Below are 24,170 nucleotides of genomic sequence, written 5' to 3'. Positions count from 1 at the left end.
CAGTATGGCCATTTTCATGATGTTGATTCTTCCTATCCATGGGCATGGAATGTTTTTCCATTCGTTTGTGTCCTCTCTGATTTCCTAGAGTAGTGGTTTGTAGTTCTCCTTGAAGAGGTCCTTCATATCCCTTGTAAGTTGTATTCCTAGGTATTTTACTGTCTGTGTAGCAATTAAGAGTTTGCTCATGATTTGGTTCTCTTATTATTGGTGCATAGGAATGCTTGTGATTTTTGCACATTAATTTTGTATCCTGAGGCTTTGCTGAAGTTGTTAATCAGCTTAAGGAGTCTTTGGGCTAAGATGATGGGGTTTTCTAAATATACAATCATGTCATCTGGAAACAGAGATAATTTGACTTCCCTCTCTTTCTATTTGAATAGCCATTATTTCTTTCTCTTGCCTGATTGCCCTGCCCAGAAGTTCCAATACTATGTTGAATAGGAGCAGTGAGAGAGGGCATCCTTCTCTTGTGCCGGTTTTCAAAGGGAATGCTTCCAGCTTTTGCTCATTCAGTATGATATTGGCTGTGGGTTTGTCATAAATAACTCTTATTATTTTGAGATATATTCCATCAACACCTAGTTTATTGAGTGTTTTTAGCATGAAGGGCTGTTGAGTTTTATCGAAGGCCCTTTCTGCATCTATTGAGATAATCATGTGGTTTTGTCATTGGTTCTGTTTATGTGATGGATTATGTTTATTGATTTGCATATGTTGAACCAGCCTTGTACCCCAGGGACAAAGCCAGCTTGATCATGGTGGATAAGCTTTTTAATGTGCTGCTGAATTTGGTTTGCCAGTATTTTATCGAGGATTTTCGCATTGATGTTCATCAGGGATATTGGCCTGAAATTTTCTTTTTTTGTTGTGTCTCTGCCAGGTTTTGGTATCAGGATGATGCTGGACTCATAAAATGAGTTAGTAGGAGTCCCTCTTTTTCTATTATTTGGAATAGTTTTAGGAGGAATGGTACCAGCTCTTCTTTATACCTCTGGTAGAATTTGGCTGTGAATCCGTCTGGTCCTGGGCTTTTTTTGGTTGGTGGATTATTAATTACTGTCTTGATTTCAGAACTTATTATTAGTCTGTTCAGGGATTCTTCTTCTTCCTGGTTTAGTCTTGTGTCCAGAAATTTATCCGTTTATTTATTCATTTATTATGCATCCAGGAATTTATCAATTTCTTCTAGATTTTCTAGTTTATTTACACAGAGGTATTTATAGTATTCTCTGATGGTAGTTTGTATTTCTGTGGGATCAGTGCTGATATCCCCTTTATCATTTTTTATTGTATCCATTTGATTCTTCTCTCTTTGCTTCTTTATTAGTCCAGCTAGCAGTCTATCTGTTTTGTTAATCTTTTCAAAAAGCCAACTCCTGGATTCATTGATTTTTGAAGGGGTTTTCGTGTCTCTGTCTCCTTCAGTTCCGCTCTGATCTTAGTTATTTCTTGTCTTCTGCTAGCTTTTGAATCTGTTTGCTCTTGCTTCTCTAGTTCTCTTAATTGTGATGTTAGGGTGTCAATTTTAGATATGTCCTGCTTTCTCTTGTGGACATTTAGTACTATAAATTTCCCTCTAAGCACTGGTTTAGCTGTGTCCCAGAGATTCTGGTACATTGTGTCTTTGTTCTCATTGGTTTCAAAGAACTTATTTATTTCTGCCTTCATTTTGTTATTTACCCAGTAGTCATTCAGGAGCAGGTTGTTCAGTTTTTATGTAGTTGTGTGGTTTTGAGTGAGTTTCTTAATCCCAAGTTCTAATTTGATTGCATTGTGGTCTGAGAGACAGTTTGTTATGGTTTCTGTTCTTTTGCATTTGCTAAGGAGGATCTTACTTCCAATTATGTGGTCAATTTTAGAATAAGTGCGATGTGGTGCTGAGAAAAATGTATATTTGGTTGATTTGGGGTAGAGAGTTCTGTAGATGTCTATTAGGTCTGCTTGGTCCAGAGCTGAGTTCAAATCCTAAATATCCTTGTTAATTGTCTGTCTCATTGATCTGTCTAATATTAATAGTGGGGTGTTAAAATCTCCCACTATTATTTTGTGGGAGTCTAAGTCTCTTCATAGGTTTCTAAGAACTTGCTTTATGAATCTGGGTTCTTCTGTATTGGGTGAATATATTTAGGATAGTTAGCTCTTCTTGTTTGCGTTGATCCCTTTACCATTATGTAATGCCCTTTTTGTCTTGTTTTTTATCTTTGTTGGTTTAAAGTCTGTTTTATCAGAGACTAGGATTGCAACCTCTGCTTTTTTTGTTTTCCATTTTCTTGGTAAATCTTCCTCCATCCCTTTATTTTGAGCCTATGTGTATCTTTGCACGTGAGGTGCATCTCCTGAATACAGCACACCAATGGGTCTTGACTTTTTATCCCATTTGCCAGTCACGCTACCTGATCTCAAGCTATAGTACATGGCTACAGTAACCAAAACAGCATGGTACAGTAACCAAAACAGCAAGGCTACTGGTATCAAAACAGATGTATAGACCAATGGAAGAGAACAGAGGCCTCAGAAATAACACTACACATCTACAACCATCTGATCTTTGACACACCTGACAAAAACAAGCAACAAGGAAAGGATTCTCTATTTAATAAATGGTATTGGGAAAACTGGCTACCCATATGCAGAAAACCAAAACTGGACTCCTTCCTTACACCTTATACAAAAATTAACTCGATGGATTAAAGTTTTAAACATAAGACCTAAAACCATAAAAAACCTAGAGGAAAACCTAGGCAGTACCATTCAGGACACAGGCACAGGCAAAGACTTCATGACTTCAAAACTGAAACAAAAAGCAATTGCAACAAAAACCAAAATTGACAAATGGGATATAATTATACTAAAGAGCTTCTGCACAGCAAAAGAAACTATCATCAGAGTGAACAGGAAACCTACAGAATGAGAAAAAATTTTTGGAATTTATCCATCTGACAAAAGGCTAATATCCAGAATCTACAAGGAACTTAAACAAATTTACAAGGAAAAAACCCAACAACCCCATCAAAAAGTGGACAAAGGATATGAACAGACACTTTTCAAAAGAAGACATTTATGTGGCCAACAAACATATGAAAAAAAACAACTCATCATCACTAGTCATTAGAGAAATGCAAATCAAAACCACAATGAGATACCATCTCATGCCCGTTAGATTGGCAATCATTAAAAAGTCAGAAAATGACAGATGCTGGAGAGGATGTGGGGATATAGGAATGCTTTTACATTGTTGGTAGGAGTGTAAATTAGTTCAACCATTGTGGAATACGGTGTGGTGATTCCTCAAGGATCTAGAACCAGAAATATCATTTGACCCAGCAATCCCATTACTGGGTATATACCCAAAGGATTATAAATCATTCTACTATAAAGACACTTGCACACATCTGTTTATTGCAGCACTATTCACAATAGCAAAGACACGGAATTAACCCAAATGCCCATCAATGATAGACTGGATAATGTGGCACTTATACACCATGGAATACTATGTAGCTGTAAAAAAGAATGAGTTCATGTCCTTTGCAGGGACATGGATGAAGCTGAACCCATCATTCTCAGCAAACTAACACAGGAACAGAAAATCCAACGCTGCATGTTCTCACTCATAATTGGGAGTTGAATAATGAGAACCTATGGGCACAGGGAGGGGAACATCACACACTGGGGCCTGTTGGGGAGTTGGGGGCAAGGGGAGGGATAGCATTAGGAGAAATACCTAATGTAGATGGCAGATGGATGGGTGCAGCAAACCACCATGGCACATATATACCTACATAACAAACCTGCACATTCTGCACATATATCCCAGAAGGTAAAGTATAAAAAAAATTTCATATGAATTTTTCAGTGCATTGTTGAATAATTAATTTGAATTAGGATTTCCACATTACTTATGTTTATAGGATTTCTTTCCAGCAAGTGTTTTCAAATGACTTTTAAAGTAATTTTCAAAATTCATAACTTCTCTATATTTCCCAGACTACTGGGATTTTAATCTTGTGTGCTTTCTTATATTTGTAAGGTCCATCTCCATTGTGCATTTTCATGAACCTTTGAATGAATATGAATATGAGAGAAATAAATGCATGTCCACATCCCATGCATTAATTTTTTTTTCTGCAGAATAAGTTATTTTATGTCATCAGATGTAACTGGAATAACTAAAGTCCATATCACATTTTGTGCATTCATTAGGGTTCCCTTCAGTGTGAGTCCTTTCAACATTTCAGAAAGAACTGAAAAACCAGATGGCTTTTCCACATTTGTTACATTCACAGGCTTTTTTTTTCCAGTTTTATTCCTTTCATGTCTTTGGAGGAAACTGTGAAAATTAAATGCTTTCCACATTCCTTACATTCATAGGATTTCTCTTCGATATGTGATCTTTCATGTATTTGACAGAAAGTAGAACAACTGAAGCCTTTTCCACAATTTTACAATCATGGGGCTTTTCTCTACAATCATTTTCATATGCTCAAAGGAAACTGAAAAAAGTGAATGCTTTACCACATTTCTTACATGCATAGAGTTTTTCACCAGTGTGTCTTTATGTGTTATTGCAAGTTAGCAAGACAATGAAATGCTTCCCCACTTTTCTTATATTCACATGGTTTCTCTCCAGTATGAGTTCTTTCATGATAATAAAGGTTACTGGAACAGCTGAAGATTTTACTAAATTTCTTATATTCATGAGGTTTCTCTCCAGTATAAGTTTTTTTCACAGTAAAGAAGGCTACTGGAGTGACTAAGGGTTTACCACATTCCTCACATTTATACAGCCTCATTCCAGTATGAGTTCTTTCATTGTCTTAAGGGGAACTGGAATATCTGAAGACTTTACCACATTTCTTACGTTTTCTGTGATTTTCTCCAGAGTGAATTCTTCAGTGTCTTTTAAGAGTATAGGAAAAACTGAATGCTTTTCCGCACATTTCTTACATTCATAGGGTTTCTTTCCACTGTGAGTTCTTTCAGGTATGAGATAAGAATTCGAAACACTGAAGGCTTTACCACGTTGTTTACATTTATAGGATTTCTCTCTCATGTGACTTCCCTGAAGTATTTGAAATGAACTGTGAAAATCAAAGACTACCATATCTCTTTGAACACTTGTAAGATAAATGAAGTAAATGAAGGCATTCCAACATTGGTTGTCATTGTATGGTGTCTTTACACATTACTAATAGTCATATGATTTGCCTCTAGTTTGAGATATAATGTGCTTTAAATTTTTCCAAGAATTCTTTACTGATCTTCAATGTTGATGTTCCCATTTGTTTCCATAGAAGCCAGATTTATGACAATTTCCTGCATCACATCTCTGTAGAAATTCTGGGAAGGATCTAGCAAAGCCCACCTCTGTTGGGTGAAGGTTACAGCCACATCTTCAAAGGCAACTAAGTCCATATTCCAGATTCCTGTATGTCCTGGCATCCTCCCCATGCATCTCCCAGTACCTGCAGGTCACAGAGTGACAAAGGACATGCCATGGCAGAACTCCCTGGGCCTCCTACAGTGAAGAAGAAGGAGTAGTGAAGACTGACTGAGCAACAGACATGCGGGCATGAAAGACCTGAGTAGATTTATTTATTGAAATGTGAGTTTAATATTGTACTAGGCTCAGCTAGTTTTATGAATGAAAGATGCTAGTTTTTTTTTTTGATTCTTCTAATTTCTTCTTTAATTTCAAAAAATAAATGAGCCCAAAGGAGAGGATACAGAACTTCTACTTCAACTAGTTCACAGGCTAGCAGAAAATTATTAAGTCAATATGTTCTAAATTATTTTTATACATTATTTAAGAACCCTAAAGGTTTCTAGAAAATTAGAATGTTTATTTGTTTTAAAAATCACTTGCTATTACAGAAAAGATTGGGAAGTCAAGTAATGGAAAGAGGAAGGGAAGAATGGTAAAAGTAGTGGAAATTGAGCCTATTCTTTCTTTGAGGCTTTGTTGCTTTTACTCATTCATTGATTTAGTCATTTGTGTATCAGTCCATCCATCTAACTGTCCAGTCATTAGAATTTTGAATTGTTTTCTTTTCATCAAAGTCTTGACCACTACTGACTAAGCTAAGCAGAAAATGAATTTATTTGCAGAAAACCATGCAGTTCATCGAATCAAAGTCCTGAACACAGAAAACAAGTCCAGAAAGACATCACAGAGCACAGTCAGGTAGGTGCCCAAGCTTGTTCATGGTCTTCTGATAACTATGATTGCCAATCATAGTATCCATAAGCTCCTGAGATCACAGATGCCACTGTGAATAAGCTTTGTCTTATATGCTTTGTTTTCTCCCATGTGGATTTATAGTCCTGAGTAGGAATGTTCAGTTGGCCAATCCTAGATCTGATGCTTATCCTCTAACTTCCAGATGTCAGAAAATGAGCATTTCTAGCCCCAAATGACTTCTATCATCTTTGACTATTACCAAGACTCATGTACTGGAGGTTTCAGTAAAAGCCAGGATACTATGTGGATACTGGAGTATTAAAAAATAACATGTTTTAACTATGGCCAGTCATTTTTCAGACTCTGTATTGAATATTCACGATGTAATAATAAATTTTTTTCCTGCTCAAAAGAATCTCACACTGTGATAATTAAAGATGTGAGAAATTGGTGATTTATACTATTTTATTACGCAGGACATAGCTACTAGACCAGCTGGGGGCACCACTGGGAGACAGGCTAGTTGGTACCACAAAGCTTCCTGGATCACTCAAACTTAGGAAGGATTAACAGAAGTTAGCCAATGATGAAAATGTTGAAGACAGATGACTTATGCTAAGGGGTGAGAATGATTGAAGTTTTAGGGGAAGCAGAGAAAGTATCTCATTCAGGTAAGTTTAAGATGTTCAGAGCAAATAGTTTTGTAGATAGTAACATGCATTTGTCCTGGAGAGGTACCATACCATGAACAGTGCTGTATGCCATACTAAGATGTTTAGACATTATCTTGAGGGAATGGGAAGAGAAGGACAGAGGGTGACTTTGAGGGATTTTAGTCAGGAGAGGGGAGTAATTTTATTTGGTCTTTGAAAAAGAACACTCTGGCTTATTCAAAATATTATGAATTTAAGGCTAGGGGAAGGGGATGAGTTAGGAGGGGTTCTAGGGAAGAGTCCATGAAGATGGAAATAAATACGCTGGGTATATTACTTACCTTAGAAACCTGAACATTCTTTTGTTGAAAAACTAAAAATATTTTTTTTCTTAGTACAATTGAGTGCAAAGTTAAGGCATTCTAGGGGAGATTTAATCTGGGTTTCATTTCTTATTTCTCAAGTTCCCTATCAGATTAGTTTAGTGGAAACATTATTGTTTTCCTTTACCAATTGCTAGTAGGTTTTTATTCTGCAGTTAGTGAAATTTACCAGCATGACTGTAGCTGGTCCATATACCATACTATCTGGCACTGTTTCAGAGTGCAAGACCTTATATTAGAGAACAGTGCACTCTCATTTAGTCCTGATCAATTTTGAAAGCTTCAAAAATAATTTGCTCCTACTCGCTTCTCAGCTTCATTAATGAAAATACAACCCTTAAGCCAGAAAATTCTCTAAATTCTATATTTAATAAACAGCTCTAATAATGATAATAATTTCAATTTTCAAACTTGATATTTTATACTACGATATTGGTATCTGTATTATCCAACTTTAACCACCAATTATTTGAGAAATCTTCTAATATAAATTTAGCATTGCATAATAACCTGCAGGAATATTATTAGAAAACAAACAAAGTGCTCATGATATTTTTACTGTTAAGTGCTAGTTAAATGAATAACACAATTATGAAGTCCTTTGAGGCAGGCTTAGTTAAGAACATTGTAGTAACTGGTAAATCCAAATGTTTCCTGAACCATTCCTCATATCAATAACCCACACTGTTATTCCATTCTTCTATGCATGAGAACTTCAAAGACAGAGGAAAAATTTCCAAAGTCATTCTGAACTGCTGTTTATTCAAATTATACATAAAGATTTGCTGACATGGCATGTTCTATGGTGAGCAGTCCCATGCAATTCTACCTTCAAAGGCAAAGAGAACTGAGAGACCAAAGAAATAGGGACTATGGGACAGAAGCTATTATCTTTGGTGACTTTGAGACAAGATGGTCGATCCTGGTGCCATTACTTCTAAGACCCAAGGCTTATATCACATAGGGAATCAATATGTAGGACAATTGAATTCAAACCCTCAGGGAGAGGCAAGAGTGCTATGTGAATTTGCCTAAAATCGGGATTTGTGGTCAAGGTTGTTTTGACCTAAGGGAAGGACATAGGGTAACACTGTATAAAGTAGAAATCCTAGAGGCATTTCTAGAACAGGGGTTAATCAAAAGTAAACATAGTGCATTAGCACCCAAGATAGAGTTGCTTTATTTTTAGTGAGCATTCTGGAACCCAAATCATTTCAGTTCCTCTTCAAAATTCATGGATTTTCAAAGTTGTATCGCAATAATCAAGCCTAAAACTTGAGATAGGACAGATGGTGGCCAGGGTTCAGGGGAGGAGTGGTAGCAGAAGGAAAATTCTGATAGTGACTCTATAATGATGAAGACTCAAATTATTCTATGCTACCAGAAATTCTCACAGTACCTTTCTGACCCCTTCCCAAATAGTTATCATGTGTCACAAGAGACTGTTAACTACAGGTCAAATAGTTTTTTGAAAGCAACCCTGAATGGCTTCCTCAATTTGCTAGAGTTCTTATTCATACTACTTTCACATCAAGCTGTATAAATAATATTTATAAATTTAAGTTTCTAAGGAGCTGATGTGTGGATGTATTTGCCTATAGACTATTAGAATATTGCCTTTATATTTTTAGCTAATGGTTTTTATTACTACCAAGTGTGACTCTGATTTTTTATATATGTAGATCAGTTCAGCAGTTCATGTCCTCGAAAGAAAATCTTCTTATAAATTTCTGATACATAAAGATGTACATCTATGTGTGTGTTCACATACATACATACAGTTTGTAGCTCTAGCTGCTGAGAGGACTTGATGCAATGATGCCCAGAGAACAATGAGCTCACCTAGCATTCCAGTCTTGGTATCTAAAACCTAGATTACTTGGTTTCTAGATAGTCCTTTATAAAAGGAATCAGGGATTTTTGGAGAAATGAGTGCTTCCATAGCTATGTCTGGGAAAATATAAGATGAACTAGGAACATGTTGAAAGTGGTTCCAGAAAGTAAGGAAGTGCTTAAAAAATTATATGGTCAACTTGAATGGATACAAAAGCAAACCTGAAGGAGTTCCCAATGGCCAAAGCTGGGATACTCTGGGCAACAAAATGAGTAATGATAGTATCAGATTATAATTCAGAATAGACAATTATCCGTGAGTTTGTACAGAGCATCTATATCTATATCATCTATATCTGTGTCTTAAATAAATAAATACATGGGAAGAAAAGGATAGCTCTTCTTGACTGAAGAATTTCAATTAACAAATGTAAATCAAAACAAATTTGCCTCATCTTTTCTCACACTTAGGATCTCTATATCTGTCCTAGTACCCACCTAGTACCCATCTGTACTAGTATCCACCAAGTATTTTGGGATGCTTATACATCTCCCAGGCAGCTCCTCTAGCTCCCAGTGTTTTCTCGTTTGAAAATGTTTTATGTTTTTCCTCCTACGCAGATTAGGTTTCTAGACCTCCTTCCTTTAGTTGTCTCAGTCTCTCAGGAAAACCAATGGTTCTTTCCACTATTACCAAGTGATTCTTCTTACTCTCATTCCATATCTCAAATTTTACTCTTGGTTTTACTTGTTATATTAAAACACTTTTAAAACTACCTGTATTCTGGCACTGTACACTTCCAAGAGAAGAGATTACAGGAACAAAAACAACTCCAAAGACTCTGGGCAGATTAGGAAATGACAGATATTCTTCTGGGTTCTTCTCTTAATTATGTTTGATTGCCTCCCTCTTCCACCTCAAGCCCATACATAGGCTTCGTAAGGACAATCTCTATCGCTATGCCGTTAACTTTATGTACATGAATGCATTACATTTCCCACCCTACCATGCAAACAATATTATCTTCATTTAAAAAATATAGAAACAGACACTCATAGAGGTTAAATTATTTTCCCAGGGCTACTTGACAAACAAATAATTCAGTCAGAAATTGAATCCAATGGTGTTTTAAACTTTAAAGCTAATCCAGTTTGTTCAAATTGGATTACAATTTTTGTATTCCTATTCTAGTGCTTTATATCCATAAATGCCTTGATTTTTTTTTTTTGTCTGTGGAGTATATTCATTCATGAAATTTGGTGCTTTAGGGTTCCGTCCTATGGATAATAGGAAATGAGCCACTTTTCTTGTGTCCCTGCATCTGCAGGACATGTACTCCTCAAAAGTTCATGTGACATCATTGAGTCCTTGTTTCCTGTGACTGTCACCCCTGCTCTTTTGTACCATAGGGCTCCCTGACTTAGTTAATATCATTGGAGTTTTGACAGAGATTTTCCTATTAATAGATAAAACCAACTCTATACAGTCTTATTTTGTTTTCTTAAGATGAAAGAACAAAAGGAAGGACATAGATCAGAACCAAAAAAAAAAAAAAAAAAAAAAAAACTCTTGTCATTGGGTAAAGGGAGAGAAGGGAGAGTCAGAGAGAACGTAGAGAAAGCAACAAAATTTGAGGCAGGGCAGGCATGCAGGCTCCGAGGGGATAGTTTCTGAGTACAATTTTTAAGTCTGTGTTTTCATGAGGAAAGATGAACATTGTATTTCCATTTTGGTGACCTCCTCTAATAACTTTCTCTCTCTCTCTCTTTTTCTCTCTCTCTCTCTCTCTCTCTCTCTCACACACACACACACACACACAAACACACACACACACATGCTTTTTTTGCTTTTTTTCTGGGAGACAGGGTCTTTCATTTCTTTCAACTGTAGCTTTAAAAAAAAAACAGTGAATTAGGACTATCTAATTAAAAAGTGAAACCTATATTTGGCACCACATAAGACCATAAGATGGTTTCATTAATTTTTTCTTTAGAATTTTCTTTAAAAACTTCAGTCACACAGATTTGTATATAGACTCTGGCAATTCTATGCTTAGTTTCCATCGAAAGTGGTTCTACAGGAAGATCTGATTCCAGAGTATCTAAAATCTCTGCTAATATTGATGCAAAGAGAAAATCCATCAGAATCACACTTTTTTTTTTGATGGTTCAGGCATATTAGATAAATACAATTTCATCTAATACTCACTTTTAATAAGTAAATCCAGGGCATAAAGGACGGGGGGAACAAAAGAATGGAAATATTCCTGAATTGTAATTGGCGGATAGGTCAATTTATAGTATGATCAGACATTAGTTTAAAAACGTAAAATGAATTCAAATGGAGTTTACCCTTTTTATCTAATTGAAGTATTTCAGAGAAAGCACATCTAATTCAGATCATTACCTTGGGCTGAAAACCCATATTCTTTATTTTTACCTGATCTTTAGTATTTGAAACAATAATTTTCCCATATGACTCAGTTTTTTCAACTGATGTCAATGCATGTAACTGAAGATTTCAGTTGTTAGTCATGAGTGAAAAGGAGGCATAAGATCCCACATCATCTCGTTTTCCATAGGAGTTTTCTAAGTAGCAAGATTTATTGATCAAGTAGATTTTCTGATTGCCAAACTTGCCAGTAGTATGTTTTTTTCTCCCAATCCAAGTAAATAAACCCTTCAGAAATTACTCTGAATCAAATTATTTGGGATCTGGACTGAGAAAGCTTAGGAAAAGTATGCAGTAACTATTTTATGTTTATTTTGCATCACACATTGTGAAGTGCTAAGAGAAGAGCAAAGGCTTTAATTAAAAAGAACAATTTTCTTAGGAAAAACAATCACAGTGTTTGCTAACTGAATCTAATGTGTTGCATAGCCAAACTGGGGCTTTAATATATGCCATCTTTTTAAACGTCAAATCAACCAGCAGCCGTTGTGACTGCATATTTATTCAGTGTAATTGATAGAAATGTTTAATTAAGTATTATGAAGGGTAATTCTCTAGCTTTCTCTATCAGACAAATTGATACCATCACCAGCTTCTGAGATTATTCTTGTATAATTAAATAAAAACATCCAAAGAACAGAAAAGCAACACTGCCAGAGTTCAAGATAGCTTTAAAATACTTTTGTTTGTTAAAACCCTTGAGATACATCTCCCCAGTTGTTTTTTCTAATCTCTCTCTCTCTCCTTCCCTCCTTTCTCTCCTCTTTTGTCTTGCATCTATAATGTAAAATGATTATAGGGCAAAAAATTCAGGAAAATATGGACCTGTCATTAGTTTGCGGACTAGTTGTAATGGATTCTTTAGTAATTAATGCAGATAATAAATGTTATGGAGGAGAAGAAAATAAATTATACTTTCAAATTGAAAGGGTGATTTTACTTATTTTTTTAGAACCCCTTCGAAATTATTCAAATTTAAAATTTTTTCCCAATTAAACAAATATACTTTCTTGTTATATTTTAAACTCTCTTCCTTGCCTGAAAGATATATATATATAATTTAGTAATCAAACTTTAAATAGACCCGCCATCACTGTGTGTGTTAGCCATAAGTCAAAGCCATATTATTCCAAGGTTAACTATTAATTTCTGCACTTGTGTATTTTACCCACGAGCATTAAATGGTAAAGGTATGATCCCCTTTGAAAAATTACTTTTTTTTTTTTTAACAAAGTATCTCACACAAGTGATTAAGTATCACATAAGACTAAATGACATAGTTAAAACCGCTGTTCCCTGCTGCTTCCTTCACTGGCCTTCTGCCCCCACATCATTCTCCAGAACAACTATTTTAAAGTATTCTAGCTGTTTTATCTGAGATTTACCTCCATGTCTTTAAATAGCAAGATTATCCTGCATATTTCTTTGTTGAATGGCATAGCTCTACCAAAGACAGCAATTTGGAAAGTTTTCTATCATGCACATCTATTTGGCCTATTTTCAGAAAATGATAACTAGCTTTCCTTGGATGATCTGAAAAATTAATTTATACCTCAGCCTTTTTGAATAGAGGTATAATATAGTTTTACCATTGAACAGACAACCAATCTTTTCTAGGTGTCAATTTAATTTATAGAAATTATTTGTGCCAAGTAGAAAATTAATGATGTCAGAAGGGCAAATGCTTTACCTTTGTTGTGTTTGCTCTATGTAAAACAATAGTGACATGCCAGGAGCTCCTATTTTGCTAAGCAAAGATGCATCTTGAATGTGAATATTGCTCTCTAGCCGAACTCATATATCCTTACATGACTGAATCCTATGATGGTATACACCATGGAAATGAACTCCTATTTTATGTGGCATCAAGGCCAAATCCCTTCATTGGGTTTTGCTCTCCATCCTCAACCCATGAGATTCCACTGATCCCAATGATGGATGTGCCGATTAAGTTTATTTTTCTTACATGCCCTAAATAATGCTTGTTTTATCTTTATGGTTTTTTAAATGTGCTTCCTAAACTGTGTTTCATTGTGTGTTAGTTCCATAATGTGTTGGCTAGAATTCCATGGTCAAATACATTTGAGAAATACAGTATCATATTCCTCTCTAGGAGATTCACAATACGCAATAGGATACTGAAGGCTCTGCAAATTCCTACAGTGTTAAAACAGGAAGCAAAATAAAAATGTCTTTTACTCAATTTAAACCAGACTTTCCCCAGCTTGTTTGAGACAGAACACTTGTGCTTTGTAGTACACTTATTAATGGCCTGCAAAATAATGATGAGCAGGAAACTGGTTCTGGGAACATTGTTTTATGCTATTCCTTTGTTGGTAATGTTCACTAAATTTTTTTTTTCACCACTTTCTTTTAAAATGCCAATCATCCTACAAAAATTGCATTCTGCTTCCATGGAAATGTGCATTACATTCAAGTAAGTAGGGAAAGGTGAAGGGCACTGTGAGTAGGGGAATAACCAAATACAACCACATTATTCATCACACATTGTCAGTATCTTAGCTTCTTTTATCAACTATATTCTAAGATTCTTGAGAGCAAGGATTTTTTTTTTTTTGATACTGCAAACCAGACTCAGTACAACTTTCCCAATTATCCTGAATACCAGTTGTAATTCCAGCAGTCACACCTCAAAAAGACATAATGCCAATTAAGAAACAGATCTAGTGAAGGGTTGAGGACAAGGAGTTACTATATGAAATTAGAGTTAGAAACATTAGTCTAAAGGGAAAATCGACTTTTTGTCCAAATCTGGTAATATCAGTCACCCCAAGGAGACCTTATGTGTGATTTGAGCAAAGTAAGTATAGGAAAAAATGAAATGAAAACACGACAGAATCACTAGCAGATGGGTGAAGCAGAAAACATAAATGAAAATAAAGAGATTTTAGACAGGTTTAGAAATAGCATAATGCCTCTTAAGAGAAGCTTAGAATACACTCTTAGTTTTTGTTTGTTAAAGAAGAGAACAAGTTTCTTCTATGGGCTAAAAGGATTTCCTGAGATGACAATTTCCCTAACATGTTTCAGATGACTATCATGTATTGGCTCTGCAACCTTATGCAATTACTTAACTTTTCTGTGCTACAGTTTCTTCATCTGTAGAAAGGAGAATTACAATCGTGCTGATGTCATGGAATGTTATAAAGATTAAGCAGCTCCTGTCTCTTAGAAGGGCATGCTAGGTATTTTTATTATGATTTCTTCTCTATTCCCCATGGTGACTGATAATGATAATATTAGTGACTATCATTTGGTGAATTGTTAACATAAATTTTATTACTCCCTTTCATTATCCACTTAGTTTTCACAACATGGATATGTAAGTATTATCATCTCCACTTTACAGATACAGGAAGAGAAAGTTAGTTAGGTTAAGAAATTTCTCCAAGTTCAGGCAGCTAAGTAAATCAAGGTTTGAATCCAGAGTTCAATTCTGAAACCTCTGATTAGTAATCAGGACATGCTCTTCTTTGATTTGCAGCTTCTCATCAGTGGGCTGGGAATGAGTTTCAGGGGTGCCAAGCATGTTTCAGTTTGCTTCTTTTAGTCCTAGGAGGGCATTTTACTTCAACGCATTAGTGTTACAATGTGAGACACTTAGAAAGGAAAATGGCTGGCCCTCAAAAAAGGCTGGTGAACTGAAGAAAAACACAAATTTGTTTGCAAGATTTTGCTTGGAAAGACTTTCGCATTCTCTTCTCCTGATAGTAGCCACCATTTATTCCAGACTTCAACCCTGCAAAGCAGCCCATGCACTTTTATGTCTTGACAGATGTTCTTCCTCCATCACCAATGCCCCTCTATGTTAGATTATTTTCTACCTGTCTGGGACCTACTCCTGCTCACGAGGCAGAGTGTGATTTGTGAAACAAGTATTTCACTTAATAGGGACTTCACTAGACCTAAAGGGTGACCTCCAAGTTCATTTATGCTCCCACACATAGTGTGCATACTTGAATTGTGATTCTTACCACTTTGGCTAAAACTCTCCCTGTGACAGTAAGGTGTGCTACAATGCAGACTTTTTGAGAGTGCAGGAAGGACCTTTGCCTGTTTAGTTTTGTCTCCATTGCCTGACATACGGTGTAACATCATAATCACTCAGTGTCTTACATTAATGGAACAAAATCTTTAACTTATTCAAATTGTTGTCCTTAGTGGAAAATGATTTCCTTGGATTGTGAAGATGGAACATAGGTTTGGACTTCACCTACAGTACTTTGGTTTGCAACTTCTGTTTTGATGATGGCATTGTGTTTTTGACAGGAGAAAACTGTGAAAAACTTTTTTAAAGCGTGAGAGCTAGGAATTAATCAATCTTGTGTATCCATTAAGATCTAGATCTAAATTTTGCTTGAGACAATGTTTAAAAAATGGATAATTGATTTTGCGAGTGTTGTTGCTCATATATGGTAAAAAAGAAAAATATAAATGCAAGTGATCTGCAAATGATTTGACAGCTTTTCAGCATTATAGAGATTGTATTATTGAAATTCTTCCTCCACAATGGCATCTTACTCAGGCCTGGTATGAAAAACTTTCCTAGATTTCAGCTGCAGCAGGTCTGATTAGGGAAGAAAGATTTCTTTTTACATATCCCAAGACATCTTAAAATATACAAGGTTATTTATCGAGGAAATTATTGTCTGTGAGTGTGATTCTATTTAATGATTTTGATTTATAATCATTTGATCTTATGTAAAAGAGAATATTCCAAGGATACTAAGGTGTCATGAATGTGATTTAAAGATTTTTGAACTAAAAAAGGTTTTCATTCCAGTAAAAGAATTGTAATCTTGAACTGTCCTGTGGCCTGGTGATATATTTTATCTATGCTAAACTTGCAGCGTCACCATTCGGATGTCTCACTATATTTACAGGAAGCTTAAAAAAAATACAGGTTCTGAGATCTAGCAGATTCAGGGGTGGTTTCTTCCCTCTTTATTTTTTCCTCTACTAATTTAACTTGCCCATGAATTATAGCTATTTATTAATTGAGTAGGTAAAAATAATCTTTACACTGAAGAAACAACAATATTGAAAGAGAGATGATGCTTTCTGAGTTATTTGATTTCCTAGGGTAAAATTAGGGTCAAGACTCAAATTTTTCTGAAACCAAAACAAATCTACACTTAGGGGTTGTGTCTTTTGGAAGGAGATGGAGATAGAGAGGTAGAGAGAGAGGAAGAGAAAGAGCGGGAAGAAAAGAGAGACAGCATCCATTAAACAGTGCTTTCTGGGACTGAAGTTCAGATACTTTAAAAGGGACATATTGACCTGTCCCTCCTTTTTCCGTGCAAATGAGAGCAGGGGGGCAATGAATGAATTATAAATCCAACGAGTATACAGTACGAACATAGATTTTATGAACCTTTTGAAATTGGAGGCTTGGGGGGTCATTGCTTTGTCACTTTTCAGTCACATAGAATAATCAGCTCTTTTCATTTTAATTTCTTTGGAATCCTTGGATTTAGACAAATGTATGGAGGATTTTGCTAAATTACAAGGGCAGCTCATTTTAAGGTTAAAGGATGCAATACAATTAGCCTCTAAATTCAGACCTGATTATTGAAGTCAGATTATCCTTTGGTTTAGAACAATGTAACCAGACATTTTAATGCACAAATGTGTTCACTAGTGGACAATTAGAGTTGTCAGTTTAAGTAGTCAATTGAAGAGACAGGTTAAACTGAAATTGTTAGTGTCTCTGTGACCTTGTGCTTAGAGACATTTCTCTGGAAATAAAATCATGAGATTTGAATTGGTGAGGGAAGTAGCAGAGTCTAATCATGGCTTAAGTACCAGTGTCTACACTCTTTTCATATACATCACAAACAACTGACCCATGAAAGGACAGATACTGGATGGATATTCTAAAAAGGCAGCAGTAATTGGTACTCAGGTAACCAAGAGGATCAAGCAATTTTTGCAGCCTATAATATACTTTTGAAATAGAGTTCTGATTGGGGAGAAAGAAGGATAAAAGAAAACACTGTTTTCTTTACCTTTACCTCTCTCCTATTTTATGTGCAGGTACATGAAATTTGTAAGAATTCTGGTTCTCACATGAACATGCAAATAGCATCTTCTTATCTGATGGCTAATTAGTCATTTTTAATGATCTTTATTCACTCTGAGACACTTTGTCCAAAGTGCCTGCCACTATGGCAACCAGTTATTTAGAAAGCACATTAGGCTAAAAACAAACATTTGTATGTGGGAGAAAACTGCTTTTTCCATTTAAATTTGTATTTAATTGAGTGAGTGATAATGCGAGGTGAAATGAGAGATAATTAACCCATACTATCAAGAGTTTCTCAGAGCAAAAACCTGAGCGAAGCATTGTTAGTCCAATCTCAGCCTGCAAATAGCAGCTAGGGACACGTGGATTCCAAGACAAGCAAGAGAACAAAGACAGGGACTTTAAATGGGTGTGGCCTGCTAATTTTGGGAAGAAAAGATCATCAACACTTCCATCTAGATTCAGTGTTGAACACTGGCTGTAATATATTCTCTTGTTCTTAAGACAGAATTATTCTTAGTAATTAGACGTCATGATATCATTTAATTTTACACTTTGACTTGTCTGTAAGGAATTTTGTAGGTTTTGAAGAAGGCAAATGTAAAATGGTTATAAGGGAACAATTGTTAAAATGAGTAGATTCATTAATTGTACTATAAATAGTTGCCACACTAATGCATTAATTTAGTCCCCTTTCCCTTTTCATAAAATACTTTGCTCCTTTGCAACCTTTTTCTGTAACAATTCTTTGCAGAGTATTTCTCTCTATTACCACGTATAAAGTTAAGTCCAAAAGAATATTAATGAAGTTAACTAGATAAAAGCAACTGCTAGCCAGTAACTAAGACTTTGCTTAATTAAAATTTATAGTATATAGTATCATTTCATCACTAAACTTGTGAATATAGATTGGGTGACATTTTCACTTATTTCTCTCCTCTACTTTCCCTCCTACATGAGAGCCTAGTAAGTGTTTAGTAAATTGCAAGATATTATTTACTTCAATTCTTATTTGAAATTAATTTATAGACTAATAATTCAATTTTATGAGATAAATGCTATATTTTTCCATAAATTATTTACTTACCTATAAGGAGATCAGAAATCTATCAGAGGAGAAAATTGACTACCCTTAACCATTTCTCATCATTTAGTCTGTACATGTTAGGTATCTTTTTATCAAAAGGTGAAGTTGCATGAAATGTGAAAATAGATACATGAAGCCATGGACTACCAGTTTGTACACTGAGGTGCTCCGATGAAATGATATTGTTATGAAACTCTAACCATCTAGATAGGAAAGAGAAATTTTGAGTTCTTGATTATTATACCTCACTGAAATTGAGTCAGATGGACTTTTCTTTGTTGTTGTTGTTTTCAATTTTGTTGCTAGAGTCTCACATCAAATGTAAATTTTAATTATATTCTTTTGTGAGACTCCTGGGGCAATGAATCATAATTCTGAACAATAATTTTTATTGTATAATGCTAGAGATGTAAATAAATAATAAAGCGGAAGGAGGTAAATGTGCTCTGAGCCCTGGACCAGAAATTCCCAAACTCTGTGTCAGTCACACATTCCGGAGGCATGGCTGATTCAATAAACAATTTGTCTTTCTGTAATATATTCCATGTTTAAAGTATATGCACTTCTCTAATGGATAATGAATTATATATTCATTTATAAGCACTACTGAATTCATTGTAATGTGGTCATGGCATTTTCTTTTTTTTAGAAAACCTAGTTAAAAGTAAACTACTATAATGTGAGAAGAACAGGCAGTCATATTTTAAATTGATGATAAACTAATGTTTAGTGACTGTTAATTACACATTAGATACTTTTCTAAATACTTATATTTTCTAATTTAAATTCTTATTGACATTATGGCATTAGTAGTTTCACTTCCATTTTACAATTAGAGAAAATGAGGTAGAGAAATGAATTATCTAGTCCAAGTTCATATAGACAGGTATTGGTAGTTAAAAAGATGTTGAAAAAACTTTCTTCCTACTAATCAGTACCGTGAAAATGGCCACATGGCCCAAGGTAATTTATAGATTCAATGTCATCCCCATCAAACTACCAATGACTTTTTTGACAGAATTGGAAAAAACTACTTTAAAGCTCATATGGAACCAACAAAGGGCCCACATTGCCTAAGACAATCCTATAGCAAAAGAACAAAGCGGAGGCATCATGCTACCTGACTTCAAACTATACTTACAAGGCTACCGGAATCAAAAACAAACATGGTACAGGTACCAAAGATTATAGACCAATGGAACAGAACAGGGCCTCCAGAAATAACACCACACATCTACAACCATCTGATCATTGACAAACATGACAAAAACAAGAAATGGGAAAGGATTCCTTATTAATAAATGGGTGCTGAGAAAGCTGGCTAGCCATATGTAGAAAACTGAAACTGATCCCTTCCTTACACGTTATACAAAAATTATCAAGATGGGTTAAAGACTTAATGTTAGACCTAAACCAATAAAAACATCTAGAAAAAACCTAGGCAATACAAATTCAGGACATAGGCATATGGGCAGGACTTCATGACTAATAACACCAAAAGCAATGGCAACAAAAGCAAAATTGAAAATTGGACCTAAATTAAACTAAAGAGCTTCTAAGCACAGCAAAAGATAACTACTATCAGAGTGAACAGGCAATCTACAGAATGGGAGAAAATTTTTAATCTATCCATTGACAAAGGGCTAATATCTAGAAATCTACAAAGAACTCAAACAAATATACAAGAAAAAAAACAAACCCCATCAAAAAGTGGACAAAGTATATGAACAACACTTTGTCAAAAGAAGAAATCTATGCAGGCAACGAACACATGAAAAAAATGCTCATCGTCACTCACTGGTCCCACAGAGAAATGCAAATCAAAACCCACAATGAGATACCATTCATGCCAGTTTAGAATGGCAAATCATCTAAAAGTCAGGAAACAACAGGTGCTGGAGAAGATGTGGAGCAAATAGGAACACTTTACACTGTGTGGGAGTGTTCAACCATTGTGGAAGTCAGTGTGGCAATCTCAAGGATCTAGTACTAGAAATACCATTTGACCCAAACAATCCCTTTACTGGGTATATAACCCAAAGATTATAATCATACCTACTGATAAAAGCACATCACATGGTATGTTTATTGGGCACTATTCCAATATGATGGACTTTGGAACCAACCCATGATGTCCATCAGTGATAAGACTGGATTAAGAAATGTGGCACATATATAGTCCGTGGAATACTTACAGCTATAAAAAAAGGATGAGTCCATGTCCCTTTGCAGGGACGTGGATGAAGCTGTAAGACCATCATTCTCAGCAAACTATCCCACAAGAAAGAAAACCAAACACCGGCATGTTCTCACTCATAGGGAACTGAACAATGAGACACTTGGTGACACAGGGCGGGAACATCACACACTGGGACCGTGTCAGGGGATAGGGGCTGGGGAGGGATAGCATTAGGAGAAATGCCTAATGAAAATGATGGGTTGATGGGTGCAGCACACCAGCATGGCACATGTATACCTATGTATCAAACCTGCACGTTGTGCACATGTACCCTAGAACTTAAAGTACAATAATAATAATAATAATAATAATAATAATGATAATAAAATCCAGCACTCAGAAAATATATTTCTTCCTACTTGAAAAATTTGGGACCCATTTCTCTAGATGACAGCATTAGTAAAAAAATTCCTTAGGAGACTTTGTTTTGGTCATTTATCAGCTGCTAATATTTGAGGAGATAGTAAATCTGGTAGATAATATGGAAAAATTGGGCTGAAGTTAGCTGCGGTTTATTCCAAGTTGGTATGACAGAGAGGTCTGATGGGCAATATTACTGTCACAGGGAATGTGTCTGCTTAGTATTCCTTGAGAACAGCTGCTTTTAGCCTTTTTTGAGGTTTTCAGCACTGCAACAGTCATAGTCCCTGGGGTCTCCGTAGAATCCAGGCGCTTGTTTGCCAGGCAGACCTGAAATAACTGTTATTTATTTATAGCCTCTGGCACCGTCTGAAACATTGTGCAACACAACTAGGTTAACAACTTCAAGTTAATGTAAACATTCCAAAAATGAAAGCACCAGTGCTGAACTGCAAATATGACCAGGCAAAGAAGAGGATAGGGAAAAGGTGAAGGCACAGGCCACACACAGACTCCAGAGACCCTGAGATATTCTCTTAGGGGGAGTTTGCAACGGATGGGTTGTTGGTGACTGTTCGATGCTATGAGGTTGTCCACTGTAGATCTGTGGCTCTCACCATTTGGATATAGCAATTATAGGTGAAGGGAGTGGGACTAAGAGACAAAATTTTATGACGGAATATTCTACTCAAAATTTTGAGCCACTGCTTAAAATTCTGCAACTCACTCAATGTAAATACACCTTGCAAATGGCCTTCATCATCAGCTATCATCTGAGCTATACATTCTTTTATTGATTGATGGATTGATTGATTGAGACAGGGTCTCACTCTGTTACCCAGACTGGAGTGCAGTGTCATGATCTTGGCTCACCACAACCTCCGCCTCCCCTGCTCAAATGATTCTACTCCCTCAGCCTCTTGAGTTGCTGGGATTACAGGCATGAGCCACTACGGCCCAGCTAACTTTTTTTTTGTATTTTTAGTAGAGACAGGGTTTCACCACTCTATTATTTTTATTTTTTTGAAACAGTGTCTTGCTCTGTTACCCAGACTTAAGTGCAGTGGCATGATCATAGCTCACTGCAACTTTAAACTCCTGAACTCAAGCAATCCTCCTGCATCAGCCTTCTGAGTAGCTGGGACTACAGGCATACACTATCATGCCAGACTAATTTTTAAATTTTTTTGCAGAGACCAGGTCTCCCTATGTTGTCCAGGCTGGTGACCTCAAGCGGTCCTTCTGCCTCAGCCTGCCAAAATCCTGGGATTACAGGATTACAGGCATGGGCAACCATGTCTGGCTGACAATCCATTCTTTACTTAGGCCATTTCAGCTATAGGACCACTTGGTGTTCCTTGAACATGCCTAACATGTTTTCACCTGGGTGCTTTACTTACTGCCCCCTTTGCCTGATATTGGCATGGCTCACTCCCTTATTTATTTCAGATGTTTGCTCAGATGTCACCTTGTCAAATAAGTACTTCTAACTACCTGTTCCACTTATCTATTTCTGAATATGAAACTTTTCCCAAACACAGTAGCTTAAAATAACAACCGTTTTTATTTTAGATCACAATTTGGGTAGGGCTTTGCTAGGTGAATTTTTATTTTTATTTTTTTGAGACAGAGTCTCGCTCTGTCACCCAGGCTGGAGGGCAGTGGTGTGATCTCTGCTCACTGCAGCCTCCGCCTCCCAGGTTCTAGCGATTCTCCTGTCTCAGCCTCCTGAGTAGCTGGGATTACAAGCACGTGCCACCACGCCTGGCTAATTTTTGTGTATTTAGTAGAGACGAGGTTTCACCATGTTGGCCAGGCTGGTCTCGAGCTCCTGACCTCAGGTGATCTGCCCACCTCGTCCTCCCAAAGTGCTGGGCCACCGTGCCTGACCTAGGTGAATCTTCTATTGACAGGCATTGGCAGCAGGTACTTAGTGTTATTCAGTTGGTGGATGGGCTCCAAGGGAAGCAAGACTCCCATGCCTGGCACCGTAGCAGGGATGAATGGAAGGCTAGCCTCAGCTATAATTGTCTTACAGTGTATTCATTGTCTGTTGCAAGCTACTCCCCCAAATGAGTAGCTTAGTATGACAGAAATTATTATCTCACAGTTTCTGTTGGTCAGGAATCCAGGTCACTTAGCTAGATCCTCTGGCTCAGCAGCTCTCACAAGGCTGCAATCAAGGTGTTTGCTGAGGCTGCAGTCATCTCAAGTCTTGACTGGGAATGGACCAACTTCCATACTCATTCATGTTGCCGTCAGCAGGTCTTATGTCCTTGGTGGTTGCTGGCTGGAGACATTAGTTTCTTGTCACATGGGCCTCTCGAAAAGTTTACCCACAACATGGCAACTTGCATTCCCCAGAGTGAGGGATCATAGGGAGAGGGAAAGCGAAAGAGAGAGAGAGAGGGACAGAGAGAGGCCAAGCGAAACAGAAGTGACAGTTTTTTAGTAACATACACTTGGAAGTGATATTCCAATACATTGGTGGTATTCTCTACATTAGAATAAAATCACTAGGTCCAGTCCATACTCAAGCAAAAGAGGCTACACAGTATGTGAGTATCAGAGAGTGCGTGTCATTGGGAGCCATTTTAGATGCTGCCTATCACAGCCAACGTGTCTGTCTACACAGGACATCTCCAGCTTGGTGCTCTCAGGGGTCCCAGGGAGACTATTCCAGGAGAACTTCCTTTAGCAGAAGCTACAAGAATTCTTATGTTCTAGCCTCAGAAGTCTCCAAACATCACTTTCACTGCATCCTATCAGTCAACTTAAAACTCACCAAGACCAGCCAGATTCAAGGGGAAGGGAATCAGATTCAACCTGTCAACGTAAGGAGTGACGAAGAGTTTGCCATCGTCCTTCATTCACCACACATTTCTATATAATGTCATATGCCTCCCCTGACTATGCATCAATTATTTCCCTTA

The sequence above is a fragment of the Rhinopithecus bieti genome, unplaced genomic scaffold (assembly GCF_001698545.2).
Source record: "Rhinopithecus bieti isolate Rb0 unplaced genomic scaffold, ASM169854v2 scaffold_15850, whole genome shotgun sequence".
NCBI classification, from domain to species: Eukaryota; Metazoa; Chordata; class Mammalia; order Primates; family Cercopithecidae; genus Rhinopithecus; species Rhinopithecus bieti.
The sequence above is the reverse complement of the archived record's forward strand: the minus strand, read 5'-3'. Positions refer to the sequence as shown.